Consider the following 15,394-nt stretch of genomic DNA (forward strand, 5'->3'; position numbering starts at 1 on the left):
TTGTTTAATAAAAGTGACCCTATTTATACCCACACCTTTGTGTCCGACTGTTACTCCGCCTGCGCCGCAACCCTCTGATGTCTATGCTTCAGCCAGCTGCAAATCCACTGAACTATCCAGGGATTAAGTCCAATTTTCACTAACTTATCTAACAGCTCTTTACGTGGAACCGTATCAAAAATTATGGTCTTTTATGCATAGCATATTTGCAATGATGCATGGGATAAAAACATTGTCTCCAGGTCTTGCTTTTTGTTTCTACAATAAGAAATCATAAAGTGATAGCTCACAAATAGGCTTGGAACAGAAGAATATGAAAAAAAGTATGAATAATGCTACTTTGCATGCAGCCCTGCCCTTACTCCTTCAAAGTCACTGATTAACATTTATAGCAATCAAAGGAATAACCATGATGTCTTTGTGGTAATACAGTATAATTTCAGATATACGTCAGCACCTAGTAGAATATTGCTTTGCTTTCTTACCAGTAAGGCATATGAATTCCAATATTCCAATATAAATCAGGCTAGCTGTTCCTCTCCTATAACCACAGCATTCAAGAAGGTACACAGCATGAATACAATAGAAGTTGGATTGCAAGTTTATTGTAGTGGCTCCTTAGTTACTGAGCACTTAAGAGTGTAACTAATTAACACCTTGGGCTAATGTAGCTTATAAGAACAGGTGAGTTCTTAAATTAAAAGTGTACTTGAGGAAAATTCCAGCATTTAAAGTTCACGAATACAGTTTGAGTTTGCCAATTCATTTCCCTACCCAAAAACCTGCTTATTCTTTAAATAAAGGGAGCAAGACCAGCCTATGTTTCCACAGCAGCACAGTTCTTTTGACTTACACTTAATGATAATATATAAACCAAACAGATATTTGTTCTTTATATATGTAGGACCTCTGTCTAGCGCTATCTATCCTTGGATCAAGTCTACTTACCTCTTGGATGAACTTTTTGAATGAGAGAACTTCCTTGGAATTGTATACTACACTGGGAATTTAGAAACAAAAGAAGAAAAAACCAATGACATACTAATTTGATCCCATATGTACTTAGATTGTTTACTGACAGTATTTGACACTGTCAATCATGAAGGCTTGTGGCGCATCATGTCAAAATTTGGGTGCCCTGATAAATTCATCCTGATGGTATGTCAATTTCACAATGGTATGATTGCCCATTTGCTGGACAATGGAGAAGCTGCAGAGACCTTTTCCATCACAAATGGCATCAAGCAAGGGTGAGTGTTGACACCAACTTTGTTCAACACAATGTTTTCAGCCATGTTGTCAGGTGCCTTCCAGAACAGTTCATTGGGAGTTAGCCTGAGATAAAGTACTGATGGGAAACTGTTCAACCTGTGAAGACTCCAGGCTGTCATCAAGATAAAGGAGATTGTGCTATGTGACTTCCTCTTTGCTGATGACTATACCCTTAATGGTGAATCAGAGCAGGATAATTTTGTAGCAGCATGTGACAACTTTGGTCTCCTTATCAACATAAAGAAAACTGAAGTGATGCATCACCCAGCTCCTAAAGCCAAATACCAAGATCCCACCATGACAGTAAAGGAACAAAAGCTACAAGCAGTGGGCCAATTTACATACTTTGGCAGCACTCTCTCCTGTGCAGTGACAATTGACATTGAGGTCAATTGCAGAATCTCCAAGGCAGAATTTGGCAGACTAATGACCTACATGTGGAACTGACATGGAATAAGTCTTGCTACAAAGCTCAAAGTCTACTAAGCAATAGTGCTAACTACCCTGTTGTATGCCAGTGAGACCTGGACTATATACAGGAGACATGCTCAGGCAATTGAACCACTTTCACATGACCTGCCTTCATAGAATTCTGAGCATCTGGTGGCAGAATAAAGTGCCAGACTCCTCTCCAGAGCAGGCCTGCCATCAATAACCACTATGCTGATGAAAGCCCAGACATGCTGGGCAGGCCATGTTGCTAGGCTGCCACACCATTGCATCCCTAAACAGCTCCTCTCTGGCGAGCTGTCTAAAAGAAAGCAATCGCATGGGGGGCAAAGGAAGTGACACAGAGACATATTGAAAGCCTCCTTCAAGTCCCTTGATATCGACATCACCTCCTGGGAAACCCTGGCACAAGATCGACCAACATGGTGTAAGACATCTGAGTCCAGAAGAACATTCAAAGCAGAAGAGAAATGAGCACTCCACAAAGCCAGAGCTGCAAATGCTCTGACAATGGTGCTCACACATGTCTGCCCAACATATGGCAGGACATTTTGTGCCCATATAGGCCTTATCAGCCACCCGAGGACACATCCCATACAGCCGTCAACACATTAGATGTCAAGGTTCTCCTCAAACATGATGGACGAACATCATCATCAAGTTTGTATTTAAATTTTAAGTATTTCCCCAACAAATTATCAGTTTTTCTCTTCCAGTGGCTTTATATTTCAGAAGAAGAAAAATCCAGATCATCAGCTACAGTGTGTAATTTTGGCCCTTCTCTGTAGGTTATGTTTACTCTTTGGTTGGTCTTTGTATTCAGTGATAGCATATAAATAGGATATGTTTCTTACACTGACTCATTTATTTTCAAAACGGGTCCTTTAAGGCCTTCTTCTCATTTAGCTCTCTAGCTTGTAAAGTAGACAAAATGATTCATAGCTCAATAACAATGATTAATGTTGCATGTCACACATGGTCTTGTAATGCTATCATCTCCACTGACAGGAAGCATGGTGTGGTGAATAAATAAGGTTGTGTTGAAAGAAGAGCATCAGGTGACTAAAAATGTGCATGTATAAGTCTACTTTTGCAAAATGAAGTAGTCACTGGTTGAATGCTAAATCTGAAAGTTGGCTCCCTAAAGGTGAGTTGCTAGCAGCCCTGTTCTGTTTTTAGCCAGCAGTAATTTATTAAAGTTACAACTGGTGAAGAAGCCATTGAATAAGGTATTCTGCATATTTTCCTAAGGACCTATTTCAAGTGGGGTAATATTATATTTAATACATATTTCTTCTAAGATAGTAATAGAAGATGCTTCCAATTATTGCATCTCTGAGGAATATCCATTAGGCTATCACTCATACTGTAGATACAGGAATAAAATGTCATTTTTTATGGTTCACACGGTTTACCTTTCTTGATGGGCATGCAATAAAAAAATCCACATTTCAATAATTTTGTTAGATGTTAATAAAATAATGACAGCAATGGATGACTTGCCATTTTGCTAAATTACTGTGGCCAGAATCCCCCACTATCGCTTATGCTTGCTGGGATCACTGGGAATTGTAATTCAGTAACATCTGGAAGGCAACAAATTCTCAATTCCTGCTGGGTTAAATAAATGGTTTCAGAGAGAAAATGGGCTGCTAGTCTGTTGCAGTAAAAATAATCTTACAGCATCTGAAAGGTCGTATAGGTTTCCATGGATCATAGTTTACCTTTCTTTGTGGGCATGCAATATATCCTGAGAGAGTAGTATTATGTATATACAGTCAGTGTTGTGAGAGAAGGGAATTGTAAAAGAAAGGTCAGAGAATAGTAAAATGTAAGAGGTTGCAGAAATGAAAATGACCTATTGGTAGTTGTCATTGTTACTGGATGTTTAATAATACCAGTAACTTAGAAGTCAGAAGTTGCTATAGTGCAGAAAACCCTAAAGCTCCCATTCTAATTGTATTACCACTGTGGAGGTTTGAATGGGGGTATCCGCTCCATGAAACTTCAAATGAAGCATATCTTAAAAGTGCTTCAACAAAGCAAAGCATCTGCTTCCCCAGAATCAAAGCACAAAGCTTTGCAAATACAACTTTTTTTTTCTGTATCTATTTTGCATGTGTGGAAACTTTCTTCCTTGATACTAAATAGCTGATTATGACCTATCATTGATGTTCAGGATAGTAAAATTTCTTACCAAGGAATAGCACTGCTAATTTACACATTTCTAAACCCAACTGTATGTTCTAATATAGCTTGCCCAATACATATTTTATGTGCCGTAATAATGCTGGTAGTAGTCAAAATTAGGGTGGACAATCTGACATTCCTGAAAAGTTATTGTTCTTATTCCTAAAAACTTGGTAAACCTATTAAAACAGAACTCACATACTTTCAGATTTAAAACATATGCAAAATATAACACAAATTCTCAAATGAGCATATTTATTTATTATTATTTATTAATTCGACTTCTATGCCACCCAATCCCGAAGGACTTAGGGCAGCTTACAACAATATAAAATACAAGACAGTAAAAAGAAGTCCAATATACAACTTAGTTATAAAACTATTAATATAAAACCCTAATAAGCATAATAATCTAACCCAATGCATACTAAGCATTCATACAATTTGGCCATTGTTGTTGTTGGTTCATGGCCCCCTGGCCTGTCAGCAAAGCCAGGTCTTTGTGTCCTTACGGAAGGCCAATAGGGTGGTAGCAGTACGGACGTCATGGGGAGTTGATTCCATAGAGCCGGGGCGGCAACAGAGAAGGACCTCTCCCACTGTCCTGCCAGTCTGCATTGCTTGGCTGACAGGACTTGGAGGAGGCCAACTCTGTGTGCCCTTTTTTTCCCCCCAAAAAATTATTAATTTTCAATAAAATGACATACAAATTTACAAACATTTAAACACATAATAGGGGTTACAATTACCCCTCTTTTCTTGAAGTCAATTTTTAATACAGAAAAAAGGATAAAATCTTAAATCTTTAAGTCAAACTAATATTCTAATTGAAAAGAAGAATTTTGTTTACATATTCTAATAAACATAGAGTTAAATTGATAAAAAAGAAAAACCAACAACAATAGCAACAACAAAAAATATCAATAACATATGATTATATTCATACAGTTTTCATAACCTTATTTTCAACTTTATTCTTATCTATCCATGTATAAACGTTATCCCAAATAATATAAAAATCAGATTCTTCTTCATCATTTAGCCTTCTTTGTCATCATATCTGTCTCTGCACAGTCCAAAATTTTTTTAACTACATCCTCTTTTTTGGGGACATCTTCTCCCTTCCAATTTTGTGCATAAACTATCCTGGCCACTGTTAAAATATGTACAACCAGATAAAAAATATATTTTTTATATTTCTGTTTAGCTATACCTAAGAGATAAAATTCAGGGGATTTTTCTATTTCATGTAATGTAATCTCTTTTATCATTTTTTTCTATCATTCTCCAATATGTCCGAACTTTATTACTGGTCCACCATTGATGATAGTAGGAGCCTATTTCATTTTTACATTTCCAACAATTTGGGGAGGTATTTGGGTACATCTTAGCAATTCTATTCAGTGGGAGGTGCCATCGGTAAAACATCTTAATTTGATTTTCTTTTAATGAGGCAGAATTTGTCATCCAAACTTTCTCCCACGTCTCTAGATCAAACTCTTTGCCAAAATTTTTACACCAAGTTATCATATTATCTTTGAGAGTCAAGTTTATATTTTTATGTTCAATCATATGTTTAACTCTGTGTGCTCTTATAGGTCTCTGGGAGATATATGGCAAAAGATGGTCCCGTAAATAATCTGGTCCTGAGCCACAGATGGCTTTATAGGTAATAAGCAACACCTTGAATTGTGCCCAGAGACTAATAGGAAGCCAGTGCAACTCAGTGTAGGTGTTACATGGGTGTACCAAGGTACACCCATGACAGCTCACATGGCTGCATTCTTGACAATTTGGAGTCTCCAAACACTCTTCAAGGTTAGTCCCATGTAGAACGCATTGCAATAATCAAGATGGGAAGTGATGAGGGCCAGAGCAAATGTGCGTAGAACCTCCTGGTCCAAGTAGGGCCGTAACTGGTGAACCAGACAAACCTGAGCAAAGGTCCCCCTGGCCATAGCTGAGAGGTGGTGATCAAGGTTCAGCTGTGGATCCACGACACCCAAGTTATGGACCCTAACTGAGGGGGTCAATGTTTCTCCCCAGCACAATGGATGGACAGATCGAATAGTCCTTAAGAGGAAATGCCCATAGCCACTTGGTCTTGTCTGGGTTGAGCCTGAGCCTGTTGGCCCCCATCCAGACTCTTACAGCTTCCAGGCACCGGCAAATCACATCCACTGCTTCAGTTGAATTGGCATGGAGTGGAGATATATAACTGGGTGTCATCAGCGTACCAATGGTACCTCACCCCATGCCAGCAGATGATCTCATCCTTAAAAAAGATTCTCAAAAATTCAGCTCCACCCAAAATTGGTCTAATTCTGCTACTGTTAAGATGCAGTTACCAAATTGTTATTTATATACATTATATTCCTTGGTAGCTATGTTGTGAAGTTTCTTTAGTTACTGTTGATTTATTTACTATATATATTTAAAATTTGACCTAGAAAATTATCTGACTATTCTTAATGGCTGAAATATGCCAACGTGCACAACTTCCTTAAATAAACCTTCTGGTAAGTATTTGAAGAGACTCTTTCCCAATGAGTCCTCTCTTCTAATTTGGTGGCCAAAGTATTATAGATGAGAGAGAGAAGGGAGGACAGACAGATAGACAGACAGACAACATCATAAAATAAATCTAATTCCAGACTAATTAAGCTAAATCAAGGCTATGAATTGAGGATCACCCAATAATAGTAGACAATAGTTTACTGTACGAAATGGCACAGGAGGCCTTAATGGCTACCAAATCAATGCGGTGACATTGTGGAACTAAAAAGAGGAAATTATTTTTTTCCAAGTTTTCTTCTCTCTTAATTATAGTGACCAGATGTTCCGCATTCAGTGGGACAGTCACACTTTTCAATCATTTGTCCCAGATCCCGCCAGGTTTCCAAAATGTCCCGATTTTAACAGAGGTCCATGTTAACAGACCTCCACCCAGAAGTTTTAGGAGAAAACCGAAGCAGCGCAGAGTGGCGTTTGATAAGCCTCAGTAGCTTGGGAAGTTCCCCTTCTTCTTTTGCCTCCCCATGCTCCCCTTTGTGTGCTGCTCCTACTGTCAATACTGTTGCTGCTGTCACCACCGCTACCGCTCAGGCTACAAAGGAAGGGAAGGGGAGATGGAGGGGGAGATGGAGGCAGGGGAGGGAGAGAAGATGGGAGTGGGGTCCATGTGATGCCGATGCCGCCAGCCTCCTCCCCCCGGGACTGGGACAGAAGGGAGCTCAAACTCCGGGTCACCACATCCCTCTTTCCCGACCGCCACCACTTGCACATTCGTGGCTGGGTGGTGGTGCCTTCAAGTAGCGCCTGGGGCACCTTCCTTGGCCATGTGCTGGTCTTGGAAAAGAGGACGTGTGCTTGGGCCGCTCCTCCTTGCAGGTGAAGCCTGCCGTGGGGTGGCTGCATTGGCTGGTCAGAGTTTTGCCCCAGGAATTGGGGTGTTTATTGCCTCAGGAATTGGGGTGGAACTAGCTGAGATTAAACTGGTGAGAACTGAACCACATGTTGGGAGAGATTTCAGTGAGAGAAACAGAGCAAGAGGTGGGGAAGGAGGGAGAGAGAGAGAAAGAAAGAAAATTAGAGATGTAGGGAGAAAGAGGGAGAAAAAAAGAGAGGAAAACCTTCCTTCCTCCTTCCTTCTTCAACTCCTTTTCCTTCCCTTCTTCCTTTCTTCCTTTCTCCCTTCCTCCTTCCATCCCCCCCTCTCTCCCTCTCTCCTCCCCTCCCTCCCTTACTCTCTCTCTCTCTCCCTCTCAAAACTAATTTCAAGGGTTTTTTCCGGCAGGTGACAATTGCCCATTAGATCCACCATCTATGACAGGGTGTTTGGTGTCAGAGGAATTACAGAATTTCAGTTATTGATTGGAATGAAAGACACTGTAATTGACTAGTTCAAGGATGGACTGTTTGATGAATTATGAAATGAGTTAGCTTGTCAGGAACCCCAGACAAAATTATAGCATTAATCAAGGTCTGCTTGAGATTCTGTGAAGAAGGGGAAATGTCACTACTGTATACACTTTCATTTACTCTTTTACTCCCACACTGGAAACTTCTGAAGTTGAGCCATTAAGAGCCAGCAGAACTCTGTCTACTGTCCAAGAGAAGTGACACTGTTGTGGCAAAGCTGCTTTTTCCAACCCCCCCCCCCAAAAAAAAACCCAGTGTGACTTTCTTGGATTTTTTTTTTCTCTTTCTCATTTCTCATGCATGAGAAGCTGATCATTAAAACTGATTCTTGGATTATAAGCAAAATATAAGCAAGACGCCCCCCCCCCACCTGCCCTCCCCCCCCGCCCCTGGACAGTGGTGTCCCTCTTTAGCAAAGTTACAATCTGTTCACCTTACTCTTAATGCAAGTGGACTTACTTTCTGATTTAAGGTGTGCAGCCACCTAGTGAAACTTGATTGTTTTATGTGCAAGAGACCACATAGAGCAGATGGTCTGTTTTTCCAGAGCAGTCTGTTGGGATCACTTTAGTTATGCCTCAGCAGTTTGGAGCACATCTCATCTCATGGTGTTTCTTTAGGGTAAGATTCTTAGCCTGGTTAAAGATAGGAAGTAAGTTCTGTGAAAGAAAAACAAGGCCCAGAAGCATAAGCTCAAAGCGTATTGCCAATAATAATAGCGATAGCACTTAGACTTATACACTGCTTCACATTGCTCTAAGCTGTTTACAGAGTCAGAATATTGCCCCCAACCATCTGGGTCCTCATTTTATTCAAGGGTGGAAGGACGGACAACTGAGTTAACCTTGAACCAGTGAAAATCAAACTACTGAATAGCAGAAATAGGTTGCATTACTGCATTCTAACCACTGTGCCATCACAGCTCTATATATAGATTCCTGGAGACATTTCCTGGAGACACGAGGTCCCACTCATATATATACAGTATATGAAATGTCACCAGGAATCTCTGAAGGGAAGAAAACCAAATATGCCAAGACCTTTATATATACATATACATATACATATACATATACTGTACACATGCACATACACATACATATACATGTTTTCGTAGATTTTCATGGGTACAGGTATGATTCTCTTGGTATATTCAGGTTTCTTCCCGTGTAGGATTTGGAAATTTCTGGCAACGTTTCGACGAGGTCCCACTTGTCATCTTCAGGCTGGTGTTTCTGTCCTTGTTCTAGGGCGAACACAGCGAGACCTGAGCTGCCTTCCTTCTATAAATACTGGTGACTGGGTGTGGTTTGATGGCTCAGCAATTGCCTGCTGTGTAGAAACTTCCTGATGAATCAGTGGGGTAACACCTGGGGTCTTTGATGTAGCTGAGGTATGCTGATTAGTTAATGGTTGTAGATTAGGCGTGATATCCTGAGTAGTTGAAGCTTGCAGGCTACTTGATTGTTTTGCAATGTGTGTTCTGAGTCTGATTTCAGTTTCTATGGCTGGGATACAGTTGAGGACTGGTTTCCAGATGTCTGGTAGGCGGGTGGTATCATCCCGCTTGTTCATATTTTGGGAATGTTTTTCTATCTCGATAGAACAAGGACAGAAACACCAGCCTGAAGATGACGAGTGGGACCTAGCCGAAACGTCGCCAGAAATTTCCAAATCCTACACGGGAAGAAACCCGAATATACCAAGGCCATCATACATATACATATACATATTACTAATGGTATTCTATTTAATTTCCAATTTTGTGCACATACAATTCTAGTAGCAGTTACTATATGCACAATTAAATATATTTCTTCTTTACTAAATAAGACGGATAAGTTTAAATTGAATAAATTTTAAAGTGATTAAGATTGAGTATAAGCAAAACTTTTTGTGTAGGCTAGAGCTTAAAAGTATATGATTGATTGCTCCCATCAGGTTACTGACATTCAAGCCTTACTGTATATTCCAGAATATCCTGTCAGGAAAATAATCAGCAACCAGTACAATCTTTGTCAGCCCTAGTGTCAGAAGCCCAGACGTGTTAGCATTATATCTAGAATTTCAATTAAGGATGCTAGTAGGCTGCAGGCTATAAAATAGAGATAGTGCTTATCCAATATGTATAATAAGGTCAGGTACAAGTTTAACATTTTCTTCAGTATGCAAAGCAAATCATTCTAGACTTTTTATAGAGTAGTATGTCATGTGACTCTCAGCCTATTTTATTAATTATTGTGCCAATATACAGTGATCCCCCGATTATCACAAGGGTTCCGTTCCAAGACCCCTCGCGATAATCGATAACTCGCGATGTAGCGGCACGGAAGTAAAAACACCATCTGCGCATGCGCGCCCCTTTTTCCATGGCCGCACATGCGCAGATGGTGGAGTTTGCATGTGGGCGGCGGGGAAGACCCTTCGGCCGCCCAACAGCTGATCTGCTCCGCAGCGCGGCAGCAGCGAGGAGCCGAAGATGGGGTTTCCCCGTTGCTTGGGCAACGGGGAAACCCCATCTTCGGCTCCTCGCTGCTGCCACGCTGCGGAGCAGATCAGCTGTTGGGCGGCCGAAGGAACCTTCCCTGGGTCTTCCCGCCACCCAGGCAAAGGGGAAACCCCAAGATCGCTTGCCGCTTGCTGCTTGCCCGTCACCCGCTCGCCCGGCTGCTCGCTTGCCGCTTGCTGCTTGCCCGTCACCCGCTCGCCCGGCTGCTCGCTTGCCGCTTGCCGCTTGCCCGTTCGCCCGCCCGCCTGGCGCCCGCCCGGCTGCTCACTTGCCGCTTGCCCGTTCGCCCGCCCAGCTGCTCGCTTGCCGCTCGAGAGCAAGAGGGGGAGAGATAGAGAAAGAGAGAGAAGGAAAGAAAGAGATGAGAGAGGGAGGAAGAGAGTGTGAGAGAGGAAGAAGCAAGATAGAGAAAGAGAGAGAGAAAGAAAGATGAGAAAGGAAGGGAGTGACGTCATCGGGTGAAAAAATCGCGATATAGCGATTCGCAATGATTGGGATCGCGAAACTCGGGGGATCACTGTACAGTAAACCCAGAAAAGAACTTCATTCAATAACCAAGTTCAGTGATTTCCATGAATATGGCAAATGAATTATAATTTCAACTTGTCTAGAATGGATTTTTGAAATCAGGTTGATATCATACATATTTCAATTAGAAATTAGTTCCACAGAATTCAGTAGTGTCTATTTTCAGATAGAGTTTACGCTATCAAAAAGTGTTCTTTACTAACTCTCATGTTTCTTGACATTTCAAGTTTCCGAAACTTTGGTTTTTTGTTGTTGTTTTGACCTTTTCTAAATACCTTATTTTGCATTGTGTTTTTATAACTCAATAGCACTTTGTAAAAAGAAAAAAAGGACTTGAAAGAAATCTGCCTGGAGTTTGAATAAAACAATGTGATTTGAATAAACACTTGTCACTATATTTTTTTTAAATTAAATTTAGCAACGTCTACAAATTATAAGCATATGCTTTTGTAAACTGACATGCAAACATTCTATCTGACATTTTTTAAACTTCATATTTTTAATTGGACTAAGGCTTAGGATAAATAAATATATGAAAATTGTTTAGCTCTATTTATTTGTTTTTTTGTGTGTGTTTTTTTTGTTTGTTTATTCGATTTTTATGCCGCCCTTCTCCTTAGACTCAGAGCGGCCTACAACATGTTAGCAATAGCATTTTTTAACAGAGCCAGCATATTGCCCCCACAATCTGGGTCCTCATTTTACCCACCTCAGAAGAATGGAAGGCTGAGTCAACCTTGAGCCAGTGATGAGATTTGAACTGCTGACCTACAGATCTATAATCAGCTTCAGTGGCCTGCAGTACAGCACTCTACCTGCTGCGCCACTCTGGCTCTATAAAATTTACCTTGCGAAAGGCAAGGGAGAAAGATACAAGCAATCGAATGCAGAATTCCGGAGAATAGCTAGAAGAGATAAGAATACCTTCTTAAACAAATAGTATAAAGAAATAGAAGAAAACAATGGCAGAAAGTGAAGATGAACTAAAGAGCATCTTGATGTGGGTGAAGAATGAGAGTGCAAAAGTTGGCTTGAAACTCAACATTAGGAAACCTAAGATTATGGCATCTAGCCCTCTAATTTTCTGGCTAGTAGCTGGGGAAGAAATGGAGGTAGTGACAGAGTTTATTTTCCTGGGCTCCAATATGACTACAGATTCCTGACTGCAGCCAAGAAATTAAAAGACGCTTGCTCCTGGGTAGGAAAGCTATGACAAATCTAGACTCTGCATACTAAAAAGCAGAGACAGCACCCTGCCCACAAAAGTGTGTATAGTCAAGGCTATGGTTTTCCAAGTTGCAACCTATGGCTGTAAAGTTGGACAAAAAGGAAGGTTGAGCGCCAAAGAATTGAGGCCTTTGAACTGGTGCTGGAGAAGATTCCTGCGAGTCCCTTGGACTGCAAGGTGATCAAAACAGGCAGTCCTAGAGGAGATCAACCCTGACTGCTCTTTAGAAAGCCAGATCCTGAAGTTGAAACTCAAATACTTTGGCCACCTAATGAGAAGGAAAGACCCACTGGAGAAGAGTCTAATGCTGGGAAAGATTGAGGGCAAAGAAAAAAGGGTACGGCAGAGAATGAGGAGGATGGATGGAGTCACTGAAACAGTAGGTATGAGCTTAAATGGACTCCAGAGAATGGTACAGAAGAGGAACTCCTGGAGGAACATTGTCCATGGGGTAGCGATGGGTCAGACACGAATTCATAACTAACAATAATAGCAATAACATAGAATTTGTTCACTACTTAAAAATAACAGAAATGCAGCAATCAGGATACAATGCATTATAAAATACTTGTTACAGTACTGCTGTTCATTTGAATTTTGCTTAATGAAAATAAGCTTAATCAGGCAGATGTCTTGTTGAGAAAAAAAAGGAAAAGAAAGGACATTTCTGTTATTCATCTGAACCTCTTGGTGGCTGTCATTGACAATGGATTCCTGCTGATTTACTGGAATGCCATTTATTCCTGGCTAAATATGTAACCTATTTGTAGGTGTCTATTTGGCTAGGGTAATTAGAACTTTCTCCCATCATGCAGATGGTACATTTGCTGTGATCTTTGTATTAATTTAAGCTCAGGTTACATCCAGATGAATCTATTGCAATATACCAATACTTTTACAACTAGATTGCACCAAAAAGTCCTTGAATGTCCTTGGTAAAAGTATGATTATATTATTGTGATGGCAGATTCAATTATTAGATTTACATCTACATGAAAGCTGCCATGTATATGTCATTATTAATAGAAAAGCAGTTATGTTTTCAATGCAAATCACATGAGAAATTGATTCTATGACGTAGTCCGATTTGAAAATAGTAGGGAAGATGTTTTATGGAATGCTTGGACTAAACAAGTGATTAACACTTGATTTCTAATGCTGTTTTAAATACCTTAAGACATTGCATATAGAATGTGACCAATCTAGAATATTTGTTTTGCAATATATATGCTCCGAGTCCTCGGAGAGGGGCAGAATACAAATCTAATATATTATTATTATTATTATTATTATTATTATTATTATTATTATTATTATTATTATTATTATTATTTGGAGACCTTGAGTTCTGGTCTCTTCCTAGCCATGAAAGCCATGAATCTAAGGTTCGAAAGGAAACTTATTAAAGAAGTAAGGAATAATTTCTCCAGTGTATCATTTCACAAATTTTGAGATGAGCCATTTGATCACCATCCATTTTGTGAGACAATTACTCATTAACTCAAAAATATCAGGAGCCTCTAAAATATTGGGACTGAAATATAAAGTGAATTTTAACTGCTTTTCATAAATCCTAACTGTTGAATTATGTTGTTTAGTTTGTGATTTGATTGTGTACCCTCCTCCCCAAAGTCATTTACAAATGAGATATCTGGCTATATAAAATCAATACGTAAAAAATAAAAAGATAAATAAAAATTATTTTAAAACATAATGCTTTCTTCCAAAGCAATCAGTCACTTTCAGTCCAACTCATCTTGAAGGGTTGTTGTTGCGGGGAAAATAGGAAGAGGAAGGTATGTCTGAATATGTCTTGAGTTATTTGTGTAAATAACTCAAAAGTCAAAATATAAATAAATAAAATTGTGGTTTGAATATTCTAGCAGGCGGAATAAAGAGGTATTTTTTTTAAAAAAAGTTTGTTTCTGTTACTGGGAGTGAAATTATATGCTTTCTCAGAATGAATGTTCTAATTTATTTATCCTTCTATATATCAACAGTAAGATGTGCTAATGTGGGGGTTTGGCAGAAAAATATTGCTTTGATGGAACACTGAATGTGACAGCTCTCACAATAATAAAGACAACAGATTTTGTGTATGCAGAGATGGATTTGTTGATGCAAACTAACTTATCTGCATATGCATACAAATTTAGTCTAACTTTATTTATGGAAGTAATTTTTACTCTGTTTTCTAAAAAAATGAGAAAGAAATCATAAATACTCTTTAAAGCAGAAAATGATTGTTTTTATCAGAATAAGAACCACACACTAATTGGGTAGAGCTGTGGAAAAGCTTAGAAAGAGATACTTTTCAATATATAGGAGTACAGTGTTCCCTCGATTTTCGCGGGTTCAAACTTCACGGAATGTCTATACCACGGTTTTTCAAAAATATTAATTAAAAAATACTTCGCGGGTTTTTTCCCTATACCACGGTTTTCCCCACCCGATGATGTCATATGTTATCATCAAACTTTTGTCTGCCTTTAATAAATATTTTTTTTAATAAACTTTAATAAATAAAAATGGTGAATAATAATCTAAATGGTTGCTAAGGGAATGGAAAATTGCAATTTAGGGGTTTAAAGTGTTAAGGGAAGGCTTGGGATACTGTTCATAGCCAAAAATAGTGTATTTACTTCCGCATCTCTACTTCGCGGAAATTTGACTTTCGCAGGCAGTCTTGGAACGCATCCCCCGCGAAAATCGAGGGAACACTGTACATACAAAAATATCTATGTTCTAATTCAGGGGTCACCAACCTTTTGGAACTCAGGAACCACTATATTCATAATTTTAAATCCTATGGACCACTAATATGTTCTGCCTAATGACTGGCTGAGTAGGCATGGTCAGGTGACTGGGTGGGCATAGCCAACTCGATGTCACTCAATTCAAGGGTTGCCTCAAGGCCTCTACTCGCCCCTTTCTTTCCAGCCACCCCTTGCCTGCCCACCCAAACTCCTTAGGGCTCTAACAGGAAGCAGTTGTTGGAGCAAAGCAGCCACCACAAGAAAGAGTTGACAAAACAGTTGGCTCAGTTCAAATTGGATTTGACTGAGAAAGATGTTCAGCAGAAGCACCTCACGAGCATAGGCTTTCCAAGCAGAGAAAAGATCTAAAGGAGTGCAAGGCCAGGGACAGGCACATGGAGGCTCAGTGGGCTGAGAAAGTTAGCCAGTTCCAGGCCATAATGCAATCCCACTGGAACAAGGCCCTCCAACTCTTTGCCAATAGTGACTCTTCCCTCCAGCCTTCGACCAAAGCCCCAACCCAGGAGGCTGAAGTAGACC

Source organism: Erythrolamprus reginae, chromosome 2 (assembly GCF_031021105.1).
Source record: "Erythrolamprus reginae isolate rEryReg1 chromosome 2, rEryReg1.hap1, whole genome shotgun sequence".
NCBI lineage: Eukaryota > Metazoa > Chordata > Lepidosauria > Squamata > Dipsadidae > Erythrolamprus > Erythrolamprus reginae.